The sequence below is a fragment of the Erpetoichthys calabaricus genome, chromosome 12, assembly GCF_900747795.2.
Source record: "Erpetoichthys calabaricus chromosome 12, fErpCal1.3, whole genome shotgun sequence".
Taxonomy (NCBI): domain Eukaryota; kingdom Metazoa; phylum Chordata; class Cladistia; order Polypteriformes; family Polypteridae; genus Erpetoichthys; species Erpetoichthys calabaricus.
Genome location: NC_041405.2, coordinates 52000938 through 52020165, shown reverse-complemented (window position 1 = coordinate 52020165; position 19228 = coordinate 52000938).

The window sequence follows — 19228 nt, the reverse complement described above, 5'->3', positions numbered from 1 at the left end:
AAAGTGAATCCATATCAGCGGCTGATTACACCTTGTTAGGGAACACAGTCTGTCTTTTGTATAGTGCCTTTATCTATCTATCTATCTATCTATCTATCTATCTATCTATCTATCTATCTATCTATCTATCTATCTATCTATCTATCTATCTATCTATCTATCTATCTATCTATCTATCTATCTATCTATCTATCTATCTATCTATCTATCTATCTATCTATCTATCTATCTATCTATCTATCTATCTATCTATCTATTAAACAAACCTCACCTTATAGTGTCGGGCAAGACTTTGTTGAAACCGAGATGTTGCATTTTGAGATGCTGCATCAAAGCCATTGTCCTGTGATGGTAATTCAGTGTTACAGTGCAAATGCATTTTGCACTTTCTAACACTTTCAGCTGGTACCCTCACCTGTGCTTTTGTTTGCCCTCTTTTATTTCTCAGATCAATGAAGGATTTTGTTTTCAATAAAGTTAACTGAGTAACTTGATTACTCATGACACCTCTGATTCCCACCCTTAGGTTTCTCCTGGGCCACCAGTTTCCAGTTTGCTTAGCAACAATAGGAGACACTGCAGCCCCCGAGACCTGGCCTACAACCAATATTATGGGTAGCAGTGCATCATACTGTAAGTCTCAGCTGCTGGTCTCTATCTATCTATCTATCTATCTATCTATCTATCTATCTATCTATCTATCTATCTATCTATCTATCTATCTATCTATCTATCTATCTATCTATCTATCAGTTTATTATACAGTATAATGCCTTTCACTATCTGTATGTTCCTGTTGTTTTTAAATTGAATCTGATATATTGATGTCTTAATAATTGTGCTTTTTATTTCACAATATGGGCGGCATGGTGGCTCAGTGGTAGTGCTGCTGCCTCGCAGTTAGGAGACCCGGGTTTGCTTCCCGGGTCCTCCCTGCGTGGAGTTTGCATGTTCTCCCCGTGTCTGTGTGGGTTTCCTCCGGGTGCTCCAGTTTCCTCCCACAGTCCAAAGACATGCAGGTTAGGTGGATTGGTGATTCTAAATTGGCCTTAGTGTGTGCTTGGTGTGTGGGTGTGTTTGTGTGTGTCCTGGGGTGGATTGGCACCCTGCCCAGGATTGGTTCCTGCCTTGTGCCCTGTGTTGGCTGGGATTGGCTCCAGCAGACCCCCGTGACCCTGTGTTCGGATTCAGCGGGTTGGAAAATGGATGGATGGATGGATTTCACAATACCTTAAACGGCAACTATTTTGGAACGGTCTTCTCCTTTTTTACTACTTTAAGGGCTCCTGGCTTTTATTTTACTCTGTCGCCCTCCTGTGTCACTTTTTGTTATTGCACATGGCTGAATTTTATGTTTTCACTTGTGCACTGTTACTCCACACGTATTACTGTGGTGCAAGAGTAACAAATAAGTATTAAACAAAATCTTTAAAAATGGATAAATTGGAAGAGCATGTCAGACAAGCCCAAAATAAGCCCATACATTACTTCCCATCACCACTACTGTACTCCATCCCACCCCAGGCTCGATAGATTTTACACCTTTAACCACTTATTGGGTCTATTTAAGGAATGCTCCATTGTCCCCACTGGTTTCTCAGACCACAGCCTAGTGGTTTGTACAGTTTCATCACGCACCTACAGGCTTTGCAGTGCATACTGGCATTTTAATGTACTCTTACCACAGGATCATCCACCCATCCATTTTCCAACCTGCTATATCCTAACACAGGGTCACAGGGGTCTGCTGGAGCCAATCCCAGCCAGCACAGGGTGCAAGGCAGGAACCAATCCCAGGTAGGGTGCCAACCCACCGCAGGAGACACAAACCCACACACACCAAGCACACACTAGGGGCAATTTAGGATCGCCAATCCACCTAACCTGCATGTCTTTGGAATGTGGGAGGAAACTGGAGCGCCCAGAGGAAACCCACGCAAGGACGACTCAGGAATCTAACCCAAGTCTCCTTACTGCGAGGCAGCCCCGCTACCACTGCGCCACCGTGCCGCCCACTACAGGATCAGCGATTTAAAGAAATTTTTCATTATTTTTGGAGAGTTTGGAGGGGTTCGAGGAAGGGGTTCACCAGCTTACAGCAGTGGTGGGAAATGGGGAAGAACCACATTCGATCATTGTGTCAGCAATATACCAGAAATGTCACACGGTTGATACAGTCAGAAATGATACAACTGGAAGGTAGAATATCTCAGATTGAACAGCTATTAGGGAATGGCTCAGATGAAAAACTCAACTCTCAAAGCAGCAAAGAGGGGGCTCTCACATTTATTAGATACAAAAGGTCAGGGGGCTCTAGTAAGAGCTCGGTTCCAGCAGTTAACTGAAATGGATGCACCAACACAATATTTTTTTTGGTCTGGAAAAAAAGAATTCTCAAAGTAAAATTCTACACTGTGTGAGTAAAGCTAATGGTGAAAAGACACAGGACTTGGGTGAGATAAGAACAGAGGTCAGAGTGTTTTATGAAAATCTGTTTTCTGATGAAGGATGTGGTAGGGATGAAGGCTTACAGTCCTTTTTAGAGGACTTACCACAGCTTCCTGAAACAGATGCCACTGAGCTGAACAAAGAGCTCACTATGGCAGAAATCTCGGTAGCAGTGAATGAACTTCATAATGGAAAAGTCCCTGGGATTGATGGCATTCCAATTGAATTTTATAAAGAATTTTGGGATGTCATTGGCCAGGATTTGTTAGAAGTGTTTAAACACAGTGTTAAATCGGGTGTGTTACCTCAGAGCTGTAGAAGGGCAGTGATCACACTTCTACCTAAAAAAGGTGACTTGTGCCATATTAAGAACTGGAGGCATGTGTCTTTACTTTGGGCAGATTATAAAATCCTGTCTAAAGCCTTGGAAAACAGAATGCGCACAGTGTTAGTGAAATTGGTGCATCCCTGATACAGTAGATCAATTTTTAATAACATTTTTTTAGTCAGAGATATTATTGCTGCAGCAAAACTGTTCAGTTTTAGAGCAGGATTTATTTCAATTGACCAAGAAAAAGCCTTTGATAGAGCCAGACACTTGTATCTATGGAACACTCTTAAGGCCTTTGGATTTGGGGAACAATTTATAAAGTACATTCGGCTGTTGTATTGTGACATTTCTGGTATAGTTAAGGTCAATGGTGCTTTGTGTGCACCTTTCAGTGTCCAAAGAGGAGTCCGACAAGGCTGTTCGTTATCAGGGATGCTGTATGCCCTCACCTTAGAGCCATTCTTAGTGAACCTGAGAAAAGTGCTGACTGGTCTCTCCATTCTTCATTGTACTGGGAATCCTGTAAAGGTCACGGCCAATGCAGATGACATTGTTGTTTTCATCACAAATCAAGAAGGTTTTGATAATCTTACTGACTGTCAAATGAAATATGAACTGATTTCAAATGCAAAAATGAACTGGAGTAAAAGCAGTGCATTGTTGGTTGGAGACTGGGCTGGATATAAGACACTGAGTTTACAAGGAGAGATGCAATGGAGCACAGGAGGGTTTCTCTACCTGGGAGTACATCTAGGAGATGATCACTATGTTGAAAAGAACTGGGATGGACTCTTGGAGAAAGTGGCAGCTCGGTTGGCCAGATGGAAATGGATACTATCCCAAATGTCGTACAGAGATCAGATGTTAGTAATTAACAATCTGGTGACTTCGATGGCACCGGTGTATCTGTCTGGAGCCTCCACCACATATCATTCAAAAGATTCAAGAGAATGTTATTAACTTTTTTTGGGATGGCCTTCACTGGTCGAGGAGGGGTGTATTATACTTGCCACTTGATGAAGGCGGGCAAGGGATTATGGACATTGAAAGCAGAATTATTGCCTTCCGCCTTCAGACAGTGCAAAAACTTTTATACTCCAAAACGCCTGAGCCCTGGATGAATCTAGCACTGCTCTTTTTTAACCATGTGGGACTAATGGGATTGGGCAAAAGCTTAATATGGTGTCGTCTTGAGAAACCTGAGACCTTACAAGTACCAGACTTTTACAGGAGTCTTTTTAAAGCTTGGCAATTTTTATCAATTCAAAGAGACTGTGATGACCTCTCATTGTTTTGGATTCTGGAAGAGCCCATTGTATTTAATCCAAATATCTGCACCACAATAGGATAGTCTGCAAGCTTTATTCATAGTCTCTGTAGAAATAACATTACACAATTAAAACATTTAATCAACTGGGATGATTTTAATTGGAAAAATGAAGAAACACTAGCAGCAGAGACAGAAGTGCACTCAGTGCAGCTTGTGGGGAATTTCCTAACACAAATTAAAGCATCTCTAGGAAGCGAAGTAAGGACACTCCTGCAGACCATCATTAAAGACCAGGTGAAGCCACCCAAAGATCCGACTTTCACTACACTTGTGGTGTCTCCAGTAGGAGATTGGGCCAATAGTGACACCAACAGATTACTTCGACAAAAGATCTGAGAAACTTTCCCTTACACACCATCAAAGGAAAACAGCTGTACAGGATCTGCGTAAAAGTAAAGAATCAGAATCAAATGAAAGCACTAAAGGTCGACACACCCTGGTGGAAGAAGATTGCCATTTCTGAAGAAACCCAGCCAGTCTGGAGAGAGCTATATAGACCACCATTGACCAGTAGAGTAGGGGATTTACAGTGGAGGCTATTGCATGATATAGATGTTGTGAACTCCTTTCTATCAATAATTTGTCCAGGGGTTTCAGATACCTGCCCTTTCTATGGGTTGAGGGAGACTGCATTTCACTGTTTTATGTTTTGTGAAAGATTGGGGGATTTTTTTTATATGATACAGCAGCTGATTGAGGGTCCGGGGGTCTGTTATAATAGGATGGTGTTTGTGTTTGGGGTAAAGAGCTAAAAAAAACCCAAATACAAATATAAACCTTGTTAACTTTATTTTAGGACAGGTGAAACGGGGAATATGGAAAGCCCAGAAAAATAAGGTTAAGGGAGAAGGCACCACAGACCCCACAGTATTATTTAAAATGACTTGTAAAAGTAGAATAGATGTGGATCTGAATTTTTATAAATCTACTAGAAATCTTTTACAGTATAAGGATAAGTTGTGTAAATAATGTATTGTGTAATTATGACAATGATGAAGTTCACTTTGTATTCTAATTCTAATTTTATTATTAATAGAATATGTATGAGCAGAATTCTATAGAGTATTGCAATACATGAGTGGAATTGTGGGATGGAAGGGATGCATGAAGGGGCAAAGTTTTGGCTGGGTAATTATGAAATGTAGAAGGGATAGACTGGAGGCATTTAGAAGTTCAAAATGTGATTTTATTATGTTGTTTTTTCTGTGGTTAGATCTTGTGTTTTTAATGAATTTCATACTGAATTTAATAAAGTTGTTTTTAAAAAATAAAAAAGAATATCTATCTATCTATCTATCTATCTATCTATCTATCTATCTATCTATCTATCTATCTATCTATCTATCTATCTATCTATCTATCTATCTATCTATCTATCTATCTATCTATCTATCTATCTATCTCTGATCAGACTCCTGGCAGACCATTTGCAGTTAGAAGATATATGCCTCCCTGGTCAGACAAGTCCAAAATAAGCCCATACATTACTTCCCATCACCACTACTATACCCAAATCCAAAAGAAAGGAGACTTACAAAATAACTACAAATGCAAATATCTACTTAATGTTATACCTCAAGGGAAAACCAAGCAAAGTGAATATAAGTGTGGAAGTCAAGCCTGGGAGGGCTTGTCATTTTGAAAGGGGCTCTGATTGAAGCGTACTGAATACAACCTGTTGAGAAGACTGTCTTGCTGTAATTGCCCCTATTAGAAAGGGAGCGCCTTTGTCTTTGCCTTAGAGGCACTCAGTATGCTAGCCCACCTTGTCAGTTTCATTGCCTAGTTGCTCCTAATCATGATTGTCATTTTAGATTTTGTCCCTTCAGTTTCAGACAATGTATTTTATATTGTGCCTTTAGAAAGCTCTGTCGTTAAGAGATTTACAAAATAATTCACATTCATCAGTTTGTCTTTGTATAAAAACTTAAGTCAGTCAATGCTTTTTATAACACCTTTTGATCTTTATACTTATATTACCTTTATAGAGAGTGCAATCATAATGTGTTTTTCAAGACCTTTCACCTAAAAGAATAATCTACTTTTATTCTATAGTGCACCCTCTCCATTTATCATTTTTGTTAAGTGGTTTATAACACAATTCATATTACAAATCAATATGAACTCGTTTATTTTATATAGCAACTTTCGCAAAGAGTACTATCCCTAAAAGGTTTAATTGGCAGTTACCATTTCCGGTTAATAAATCATTCGTCCATCCATCCATTTTCCAACCCACTTATTCAATTCAGCATTGGGTGAAAGCTGGAAATCCATTCTGGTTGGATTGCCAGTTGATGATAGGGGGAACTTGCATGGCCATCCGCAGTCATCCACCCAAACTGTGACATTCTCCAGGAGAGTCGTCAGTTAGGCTAACTTGCCTTTATTATCTGTTGAGTCTTCTATCGTAAAGTCATTTACAAGGTGATTCAGAGTACAGGTTAGTTTATCTATCAATATTTTACATGGCGCCTTCATAACAAACACTATCATGTATTAATTTAGGACCAGTTCATTAGCCTTCTTTATTACATATAGCAGCTTTTACGGTACATTTAATGCTTTCATTGAGAGCTTTATAAGCAATTGACAAGTGAGATGGATCGAGCAGTCTTTCTTCTTTCCTAGTGACTACAATGGTGGTTTACAGGATTCTAAAAATAAATACATAAACAGTTAAAAGGTTGGGGTGCCAAGAGGGATACCACACTTAATCTGGAATAAAGAAACAGACATTTATAGTACAAAGTAACATCCAAGAACCATCCAGTGTAAAATATGACTGCTTCAGTCTGTAGTAGTTGCTTGTTGGTATGTGGCTTTGCCCAGAAATGAACATTGACTCCTACGCTGGACACTTCTTAAATAACTGAGGAACCAGAAAGGGTGGAACTTTCACAGTTTGGGCAGAAGAGACGTCAGATGTCCTCGGGGGCATCGTCCTTAATTCTAAGGTTAAAGAGGGAAAGAAAGTTAACGACTGTACCACCCCTTTATCATCCCCCTCTCGCACATTTCTTAAGAGGACAGAGCCTTCAAAATGTTCCTTAGGTTTGCATGTCTGATAGAATATTTCACATTGGAGATTAATAAATCATCTATCCATCTATCCATCCATCCATCTATCATCTTCTTTTCCACTTATCCAGCATTCAGGTTCGTTGGTATGCCAGTCCATCTCAGGACATCTACCCCTAATCATAGGGGGACAATTTAGAGTTGTCAATTAACTTAAATCGTTCAGTCTTTATTGTATATAGCACCTTTCATAATATGCATCATCGTGTAGTGGGTAACATGATGCTTTAGATTAAAGATCCACTTGACCTGTTTCATAACTCACCTTGCATGATGAACAGCCTCACAATGTCTTCATTAGGTAATTCACACTGTTAACAAATGCACTTCAGACATATACAGCTGTCTGAGTGCTCTACTAGCATCAAGCTGGTGGGTCTCAAAAAGTAAAGAAAAAGAGACAAGTCACTGCCGATTGGTTCATGTGCAACCCTCCATCAGAATTCTACACCTGATACCACCTGCTGATCATGTGCCCTGTGACCCTCAAGGCGAGCCCACATTCCAGACCTGGCCACAGACTTCCCTTGCCTGCCCATCCCCCTCCCGACATTTGGCCATAATGTCATTTTTGCCACTTTCTATGAGAATCAGGGTCTGTAACCTTCTGTCAGCCCGCAGCCTCACTTTGTTCCTAGGTCTCTTGCAGTGGCTTGGTGCCATATTTTAGGGGGCTGGGTGGATGGGAGAGGGTGTATGGCTGCATATTTGTGCTCCAGGACTGACAGAGGGCCCCTCTGAACAGAGCTGGTATTATGCTGGGGATCCGGCTGCACGCCGCCTTCTCTCGGTATATCTCCACACGGCTGCTGTTCACAGCACGGCTGCTCTTGCCCTCAAAGACGCCATTGTATTGGTGAACGATCTTCATCTAATATTTCACAAGTGCCCTCCTGACCCCGCTGCCCAGAGACAAAGGCCTCACTGTAACCAAGAGCACACCCAGTAACCCATCCCCTGCCAGTACCTGCTTGGCCAAGCAGGCAAGGGGCAAATCATTTAACTGCAAGGTCAGAGTTTAAAAGCCTAGCAAGTGTGGGTAACAAGCTTTAAAAGCGAGGGCGGCTGCGTTTAGCACAGGTGCCATGCTGCTTCGTGATGTACCTTTTGCATAGCTGAGCATCCAGTGGTGAGTCATCTTTCATGCTGCTGAGACCATCTGGATAACATGTCTGGAGCAGTGCAGTGCATGCCAGTTCCATAATGTGATGTCCACAGTTTTTCTGAGTCTGAGGTGCCCAACTCCAGTAGATTACTGGATAGACCAGGCATCTCAATGTCTCCCACCAAAGACAAAATATCTTGTAAATTTGGCATAAGGAACACTGGAAACATATGAAAGTCTTCATTGGGCCTACTTTAAGTGGCACCATGGCTTTCATGCTGAACCTATAGAGGTAAGAACTGGAAATGAGTGCACATCACAGGAGTACTCTCTTTTCTGCCATCATTGCCCCCTTGTTGACCTCTACCTTCCCCACTCAGTATTGTTCCATGGCTGACATCTTTAAACTGTGCAACTGACTGAAGGCTTCAATGGATTAACATGAGCAGGGCCCAAGGGGAGCTAGAGCCATTCCAACATATCTCATATCGGTGATCCAGCCTAAGAGGCTCTGAGCAGGGTGGCAGGAGCAGGGAAATATTGGACTAAGCCCCAGGCATCATTGGATATAGCACCTTACATACTGAAAAGTGAGGATGTATGAGGGGTATAGAGAATGAGAAATATGATAGGAGTTATCAGCCTTGGAGAAATGTCAGAATGTAGAGTGAGAGCATGGATAAGTTAGTCAGAGACATTATGGTAGGCCATACATGCTAACGAATTTGAGGGGGATTTGGGTGTGAATGTGGATCTAAGATGCCAACTAAAGCCTCTACACATGTGTGTGGGTTTGTTGGTGTTATATAACAAGATGGGGTGACTGCATTTGGGACCAAAGAGCATCAGTGGGGTTATATAGTGCCTTACATTCTCAGAAAGGTACTCTAAAATAAGCTATTATTGAAAGAAAGAATAGAATCTAACCATTTTCCTCATTGTTGTATCATAAAACACTCTAGGAGAGGAACTATACCAAATTAATTTGTGCTGAAAGAAAGAAAGAAAGAAAGAAAGAAAGAAAGAAAGAAAGAAAGAAAGAAAGAAAGAAAGAAAGAAAGAAAGAAAGAAAGAAAGAACAGCTTGTTTAAGGAAGCCTGTCCTGTTTTAAAAGATACAAAATGCTGCAATCATATTACGGCTGCCAGAGGGCGCTGTTGTTCCACTGAAGGGCACCTCACCTGAATTGTGCAGAGCTGATTTTCAGTAAATGGCACACCGAGACCTCACTTTACTGTCACACATACACCTAAAGAGCTGCCGGCGTCCATTGCCACCAGAACACCCAGCACACACTAGATGTGCTAGTTAGTTTATTTTTCTTCATATTTATGGACCCCTTTGACAGCAACAAAAACAAGTGTGTCACTTCCCTGCTCCCAGGATTAATGAAAGTGTTGTGCATGAATTCACATAGTTTCAGGTGATCCCATTTCCACTTATGGATGAGCCAGTCAGTCTGTATCTCATGCCTTAGTTCTTAGTAAAACATAAACACCAGAGAGGACCTGTGTGTAGAAAGAACGTGGGGCGGGGAATCCATGATGTTAATCTTACCTGCCCTTGAATAGAATGGCACACAGGAGAGCACTGTCACTCTTTCACACTCTCTCTTCCTCTCATTCACACTGGGGATGCCTTTCAGAATACTGATAAAGTGTGAAATAATATTGTGAAACCCACTTAATCCAATTCAGGGTTGTGCAGGATCAGAGCCTATCCTGGCAACACTGGGCACAAGGCAGGAACGAGGTCTGAACAGGGTAATGCAGGCACTCCACAGATCCAATTCACACACACCTCCACACTCATCACAGGCTCAGACTGGAATAGACAGTAAACCTAATATGTACGTCTTTGGGATGTTTGTAGAAAACCAGAGTATCCAGAGAAAAATAATACTTAATTACATGTATATAGCACATTTCTAACTACTCCTTACATAGACAACTGGGAGCCACTTCAACCACCGCCAATGTGCAGCATCCACCTAGATGACATGATGACAGTCATTTTGGCCCAGCCACACATTAGCTATTAAGTGGAGAAGAGGTGAGAGTGATAATTAGTCAGTTAAAGATAAGGGGGCCAGAATGTCTCCAAACAAACACTGGGAGAAAATGCAAACCCCACATAGACAACACTCATCCCATTGGGAATGATGGAGAAGAGTACCTAATTGGCCCAAAAATTAAAATAAGGTTCTAAAACAACTAAAGGGATAGAAAAGAAAAATAAGGTAAAAGGTCATCAATAATTTTTGTGCTGTGGGTGAATATTTATGCATTTTTATGATCAGTTTCACACATCTTCCCAAGTAAAGAAATCTTGAATTACATCATCCAGTAGTAGCACAGTGCTGAACAGTTCTGCCTCACAAATCTGAGTTTGATTCCATCTGGCTCCTGTCTGGGTGGGGTTTGCATGCTCTCCCTGTGTCTACATGATTTTTCTTCCCCAGATGATACTGAATTCCTCCCATTTCCCAAAGAAGTCTTTTCTAGGTTAACTGAGTGAAGGTGGACATGTACTGAAAGGTGCCCACATTTTGAGTTGGCTCATGCTTTGGGCTTTGACCTTGTAATGGAATTAGCAAGCTCAGAAAATGAAGAGGTGGATGAGTGTAAGCATGAATGCTCCTTGTGTTGGACTGCAATTTAGAATTGGGTCCTGCTAGGAGCCTTTTAAAGCCAGAAGTCTCTCTAGCTCTTGTGGTGCCTGGATGGGGGTGGTACCCAGCCGGGATGCCCAGGAGTACCGGAGGAGGGCTTGTACCTCCTCCAGACCACGAGGGGGCGATCCCCCTGGTTGCTTTGGGGGCCACGGGTACAGAGCTTGGAAGCTCTACACTGTAGGGGCCCGTGGTCACCGCCAGGGGGTGCCCCAATGCCTTGGGGACCCTGGACCCCAGCGCTTCCGCCACACCCGGAAGTGCTGGGGGGAAGAAAAGAGGGGACACCCGGAGTGCTTCCAGGGTGCGCAGCCAGCACTTCCGCCACACTGGGGAGTGCCAGTGCAAGATTGCCGGGGAGCACCTGGAGCACATCTGGGTGCGTATAAAAGGGGCCGCCTCCCTTCAGACAGAGACAAGAGTCGGGTGGAAGTAGGACGATGTTGGAGGAGGACAAGGAGGCGGCCTGAAGAGAAAGGCAATGTGTTGTGTGGCCAGGACTTTGGGGACTGTGGGGTTTGTGAGCACTGTAAAAATGGAAAATAAACGTGTGTTGGGTGACATGAACGTGTCTGCCTGTCTGTGTCCGGGCCAACCTCCACACTCTGTATGACCGTGTAAATCAAAAGTGGTTTCAAAAAATTGATGAATTAAGGAACTGAAAGGGTTAGTTGAAGGTCACTTACTCTGACTAGTTTAATGGTCACTTAAGGACTCACTTATTTGACAGAGTTACCTGGAATGAAGTGTCAGTCACCTGAAGCCAGGCCTCAATACACAGGAGCATATGTTGACATCCATTCTTATCAAGCATGAGAATGCCCTACTTATTAAATCCATCAAGTTACCATTTGGCATTTAAAAAAAAACATATCTTAAACTTTACTGGTTCACTAGTAATAAAACATCCATGGGCCTGGAATACTCAAGGCCTTTGTGTACATTTTATATGAATCTGTGAACATTTCTGGAATTTTTTGGAATAATCAGGCTTCTAGCCAATCTCAAGTCTCAGTTCGAATGTTCATGTGTGTTCAGGGATACTTGGCTCACGCAGACGAAATGTTTTCATATGTTCGGCGGTATTCAGTTCTGTGTGGGGTTCATGGAGACACGCAGCTGCTTCCTAAGATCTAGTAAATTAGAGAATACTCATGGGCCCTTTATACATGGAAATTGCTTCCATTTTGTATCTGGATTACTCCTGGCTATAAAATAAATAGACAAGATGGAAAAAATAAAGTATTCTGGATCAAAAGGGAAAAAATACTAACAAAGAGAAAAAGATCCAGCAATATATCATTGAGGATATTGTGTGTGTGCGTGTCCTTCCATGCCTCCACTCAGGCTAATCGACTTTCTTGTTGTAGCGGAGCTCCAGTATCTTCAGTGTTAGGTTCAGTCTGAATATTGGCTTCCAGCAATCATGTTCTGTAAACGTCCCAAGGGTCTGAAGAAGTGGGAGCTCTGGAACTAAAGTGTAAGTGATGTCAATGAGTAAGGTCCTTCATGCTGTTAGCAACCATGTTTCCTCAGACAGTGGGGTCACTGCCCTAACCTGAGCAGTGCTGTGGTGATGCTCCTGACTCACATGTGTGCGACGCCAGATTACATATTTACCTGGGATTAAACCACATCTCCAGGTGGCAACCTTTCTCCTCTCAAAGTTCATATCAGCCTCCACTTACATGGTTGTTGTGTGTGGAGAGAAAACACCTTCACCTTCATTTGTGTTAAATGTGGTCATTTATCTGTTTCTGATGATCTCCAAATGTGATCACAAATTTATTTACAGCTCATTTTTAAACGTGGTCATGATGGGATCACTGAAAACAGATATTATTTAAAACTAATGTGACACAGTGTGAAAGTATTACTGATATTCAGATCCATCTAGCCTTTTTTTTGACATAATGTTGCATCACATGTTTTTCTATATATGGAAAACCTTGGGTTTGTCAGGGCTTCAGTCCGAGAAAAAGCTGAGTTAAATATTTGGAGATATTCGACTGTGTATGTTCACTGCTCAGATTTAATTAGAAAAACCCAAGCCCTGCTCAGTACGAAGGCACCTTGTCAGATCTAAGTTTATTACAGGCATTTACTAATATACAGTATATTCAGCACTGCTAGTAAGAATGAACTGGGACTTCTAGCTAGTCTAACCAGTAGGGGTGCCACTGAGCCCCAAGCCCCAAAGACACCAACATAAAACCAGGTCTCTTGTTCAAATGAAGGTGTTATTCTTCATAAATACCTCTCACTGGCTTCTCTCAAACATTACACAAGCACAAAATACTAACAATAATCATTTTTCTCTATCTGTGTCTTTCCTCTCCTTCCTCTCCTTCCTCTCCTCCAGGTGAGCTTTGTCTTCTTCCACCCGACTCTGACTCCCTAAGTTGACGTGTTGGAGCCCTTCTTTTGCCAGACCTGAGAGTATTTATGGTGTTACAGCACTACATGTTGGAAGCACTTTTGGGTCAGGTTGAAGTTCCTTAAAGTAGGGACAGTCTGCCCCTGTACCTCCTCCTGGCAGCTTCCATGGAACCCAACAGGGCTGTCTAATGGGACTACAATTCCCAGCATGCCCTGTGGATTCCCATGCAGTCACCATAGCCCAGGGAGACTGCCCCCTGTTGTATCGAGGGAGTCCATGTCAGTGGTCTCTCCCTGTCCTTCCTTTAAAACAGCCTCCCTTAAACTATCCGAGCTGGAACACCAGTCAATGCTTGGTGTCCATGACATCATAGTTATTAGTGTCCTCAATAAATACTTATTTAATCAGTTAAATGCTTAAATGCTTAATTAGCAGCAAGGAAAGGTCAACTGTTAACTCAATACTTGCTTATCATGGTGATGCATTGCATGTTGGTCAGACATACAACTGAACGTTTTTGAACTTAAAATTAAAATAACAAGGTAACTGGATATTAATTTTAACCCTTTGAGTGAAAGAACATTCTATTTGCCTGAGAGGCAGTCAGTGCTTTGACAAGTGATTGAGTCAGGAATATCTTTATTGGGTACACGGGGAAAGCCAAGAAGATCCAGAGCAAGCAGAGGGTCCTTAAGTCCACCTCTTTTATTCAAAATCAGATTAAAGTGAACCACCTGTGGAGGTAGCCTTTTGATAATGGCCAGCCACGGAAGGAGACATGACACTTCTGTCTGCCTACCTGCCTTTTAATCAATCAATCAATCAATCAATCAATCAATCAATCAATCAATCTATCTATCTATCTATCTATCTATCTATCTATCTATCTATCTATCTATCTATCTATCTATCTATCTATCTATCTATCTATCCTGGTAGCACTGGATACAAGGCAAGAAGCCATATTGTGTGGGATACTAACCCTGATGCTTTATTTTTAGTGTCCATGGTACAGTTTTTAGGTTACAATGGGCATGAGCAGTTAGATTTTGATATGTTTTTGCATTCTTAACAACAGGTTTCTTAGACTAGAAATGCAAATAAAAACATTCGACAGTGAAATGCGACAAAACGTCCCAAATTTGCACTGAAGTGTCCCACCTGTCTCCTGTTCGGATTAGCGTGCATCTATAAATAACTGCAGAAAGAGGCTGGCAGTCTGCTTGCAGAGGGGGATTATTTGCCTGTTTGTGCATTTTCTGAAGCTCACGCTGAGACTTGCCACTCAGGAGGCTCGCTGACACGTCACGCACCTCCTCATGCTGTCATAGGCACACCCTGCCACTAAGCCATATGCTCAGATATACATTAATGCATTCTCAGTCCAGTGTTTGTACTGTATATAGTGTCATTATCTGCCAACATCCTCAGCACTTGTTATGCTGAACAATTTAGTAAATGTTGCGCATGATATAGCAGACGGGGAAATATGAATACGGGTAGCACAGCAGAGTCTACTGAAAGGGGCATCATTATGACAGTGGAGTTGTACAGGCAGAAAAATATGAGGCACTGTTTTTAGAATGAAATACAGAAAAAAAGTGTTTAACTTAATATTGGAGCGAGACATATATGAAGCTGATTACACATTTTCTGAGAGGGTGTCCAGGTTGGTTTTGGAGGTGTCATGGCTGCCATGTATCTTCAAGCTTTCTTTACCAGTCAGTAGGTTCCTAGACATTGGGAGGTCACCCAAAACACTTTGATTTCAGTTCTTATGGCTGCACTTCAAGGTTTGTTTTAAGAGGCACTTCAGGGTCTTGTTCCTGAAAAGCAAAAATTCTGGCTGCCCTCCCTTTACTTGAATGTACCAGCCCAAGATCTCACACCTTCCAGCTTGAAGACATGTTGGTTTATGACACTGTGGTGTACATTATTAGCCATTTGCCCTCTGGTGCCAGGGTTCAAGGCTTTTCTTGTGGAGCTGCCTGCTTGTGTTTAAATATATGAAGCTGGTGAGGTCTACTGGTCATGCACTGGAGTGTAGAGCACAACTGACTCTTTGTGTTACTTGCACGGACTCACCTTGTAGATTGTCAAACCAGTCATATCACTTTTTAGAAACTCCTCACTGAAGCTGCTAATGAATGCAAGAAATACATTTCAGAGATGGAGGCCTGGCAACTGATGCCAAAATATAATTGGAAGAAGACACCGGAATTGAATGTTGTCAATAGGCAGAGACAGGCGCTTTGGGACACCGAGTCATTTGAAGTTGCTCAAATGAGGCAGTGAGGCACTGAAACAAAGAGGATTGCAGTTCAATGCCACTACCCAGTGTGTCCTTCACTGAGGCCAAGAAGATGTCAATAGCCTGTAAAGGTAAAGAGTCTAAAGGATTCTGCGACAAAGAATGGCAGAAGAAATGGCCCAGCTGACATGAAAAGCAAGCCTGGATGAGGTGTGCAAATGGTTAGTGTTGCAAGTTGTCTATTCTCATGACTGCCAGTAGAGGTCAGTGGTGCATTAGCCTCAATCTAAAAGATAATAATGGACAGGACACGATAATCATTGTCACTTTGTTGGTCTTTGTGTGGCCAGATGGCTGCTCCAAAGTGTTGTAGGGTATTTTGTTAGTGTTGATGAGATGGTGGGAGGCCCATGGGAATACAGAGGGTGAAGCAGCAAGTTCTTCTACAGACTGTCACAACACTTGTGTCAATATTTTCACATGTCCAGTGATGCAGTGATTTTGATGATGGAAATCCACTTATGGCTTATAGTACAACATCTGCATTATCCATTGATAGCACAGTCAAATCATTTAACTTGCTTAATAGATTCACACATGGAGATGACATGAAAACCAATATATTCTGGACAACATTCTGGAGCATCACATCACCAAAGCAATATGTTCCTTGGTGTAGGACACCATTGTCTTTTCTACTGTCTAAGTGGAGTTGGACCACACAATAACATGTCAGACCATCGTATGAGTTTTCTCTTTTCCTGACCTTCCTTACCACACATGACTGCTATCTCTCAGGGGTGCCTATGGGACATCATCATCTTTTCTTTTCAGTCATTTTTGTGGACTTACCCTGTATGTCTGGTAGAGTACACACCAGAAATTATTTGACAGTAACTACAGTCCAAACTACACCCAAATGAATGTTTGCAAAGTGCTTTGTCAGGAGTGCCATAGAACATCATTGACACTTGCATGACTCAGTTCTTTAAGGGATTGCTGCTTTTATCATCAGCCATGGATTCTTTACTCAGCACTGTATTAAAGTTTTTCTCAATCTCTTTGGTGCAGTTCTCACATCAGGAGCTTCATTCTCACCACTTTTAATGCAGTTCTCAAAACAGTTGTGGCATTTCTCATTACACAGACTCCATCCATCCATCCATCCATTGTCTCCCGCTTATCCGAGGTCGGGTCGCGGGGGCAGCAGCTTGAGCAGAGATGCCCAGACTTCCCTCTCCCCGGCCACTTCTTCTAGCTCTTCCGGGAGAATCCCAAGGCGTTCCCAGGCCAGTCGAGAGACATAGTCCCTCCAGCGTGTCCTGGGTCTTCCCCGGGGCCTCCTCCCGGTTGGACGTGCCCGGAACACCTCACCAGGGAGGCGTCCAGGAGGCATCCTGATCAGATGCCCGAGCCACCTCATCTGACTCCTCTCGATGCGGAGGAGCAGCGGCTCTACTCTGAGCCCCTCCCGGATGACTGAGCTTCTCACCCTATCTTTAAGGGAAAGTCCAGACACCCTGCGGAGGAAACTCATTTCAGCCGCTTGTATTCGCGATCTCGTTCTTTCGGTCACTACCCATAGCTCATGACCATAGGTGAGGGTAGGAACATAGATCGACTGGTAAATTGAGAGCTTCGCCTTGCGGCTCAGCTCCTTTTTCACCACGACAGACCGATGCAACGCCCGCATTACTGCGGATGCCGCACCGATCCGCCTGTCGATCTCACGCTCCATTCTTCCCTCACTCGTGAACAAGACCCCGAGATACTTGAACTCCTCCACTTGGGGCAGGATCTCGCTACCAACCCTGAGAGGGCACTCCACCCTTTTCCGGCTGAGGACCATGGTCTCGGATTTGGAGGTGCTGATTCTCATCCCAGCCGCTTCACACTCGGCTGCGAACCGATCCAGAGAGAGCTGAAGATCACGGCCTGATGAAGCAAACAGGACAACATCATCTGCAAAAAGCAGTGACTCAATCCTGAGCCCACCAAACCGGACCCCCTCAACACCCTGGCTGCGCCTAGAAATTCTGTCCATAAAAGTTATGAACAGAATCGGTGACAAAGGGCAGCCCTGGCGGAGTCCAACTCTCACTGGAAACGGGTTTGACTTACTGCCGGCAATGCGGACCAAGCTCTGGCACCGATTGTACAGGGACTGAATAGCCCTTATCAGGGGGGCCGGTACCCCATACTCTCGGAGTACCCCCCACAGGATTCCCCGAGGGACACGGTCGAATGCCTTTTCTAAGTCCACAAAACACATGTAGACTGGTTGGGCAAACTCCCATGCACCCTCCAGGACCCTGCTAAGGGTATAGAGCTGGTCCACTGTTCCGCGACCAGGACGAAAACCACACTGTTCCTCCTGAATCCGAGGCTCGACTATCCGACGGACCCTCCTCTCCAGGACCCCTGAATAGACTTTTCCAGGGAGGCTGAGGAGTGTGATCCCTCTGTAGTTGGAACACACCCTCCGATCCCCCTTCTTAAAGAGGGGGACCACCACCCCGGTCTGCCAATCCAGAGGCACTGTCCCTGATGTCCATGCGATGTTGCAGAGGCGTGTCAGCCAAGACAGTCCTACAACATCCAGAGTCTTGAGGAACTCCGGGCGTATCTCATCCACCCCCGGGGCCCTGCCACGAAGGAGTTTTTTGACCACCTCGGTGACCTCAGTCCCAGAGATGGGGGAGCCCACCTCTGAGTCCCCAGGCTCTGCTTCCTCATTGGAAGGCATGTTAATGGGATTGAGGAGGTCTTCGAAGTATTCCCCCCACCGACCCACAACGTCCCGAGTCGAGGTCAGCAGCGCACCATCCCCACCATATACAGTGTTGACACTGCACTGCTTCCCCTTCCTGAGACGCCGGATGGTGGACCAGAATCTCCTCGAAGCCGTCCGAAAGTCATTCTCCATGGCCTCCCCAAACTCCTCCCACGCCCGAGTTTTTGCCTCAGCAACCACCAAAGCCGCATTCCGCTTGGCCTGCCGGTACCTATCAGCTGCCTCCGGGGTCCCACAGGACAAAAGGGTCCTGTAGGACTCCTTCTTCAGCTTGACGGCATCCTTCACCGCCGGTGTCCACCAGCGGGTTCGGGGATTGCCGCCACGACAGGCACCGACCACCTTACGGCCACAGCTCCGGTCAGCTGCCTCAACAATAGAGGCACGGAACATGGCCCATTCGGACTCAATGTCCCCCACCTCCCTCGGGATGTGGTCGAAGTTCTGCCGGAGGTGGGAGTTGAAGCTACTTCTGACAGGGGGCTCTGCCAGACGTTCCCAGCAGACCCTCACAACACGTTTGGGCCTACCACGCCTGACCGGCATCCTCCCCCACCATCGAAGCCAACTCACCACCAGGTGGTGATCAGTTGACAGCTCCGCCCCTCTCTTCACCCGAGTGTCCAAGACATGTGGCCGCAAGTCCGACGACACGACCACAAAGTCGATCATCGAACTGAGGTCTAGGGTGTCCTGGTGCCAAGTGCACATATGAACACCCCTATGCTTGAACATGGTGTTCGTTATGGACAATCCGTGACGAGCACAGAAGTCCAATAACAAAACACCTCTCGGGTTCAGATCGGGGGGGCCATTCCTCCCAATCACGCCCTTCCA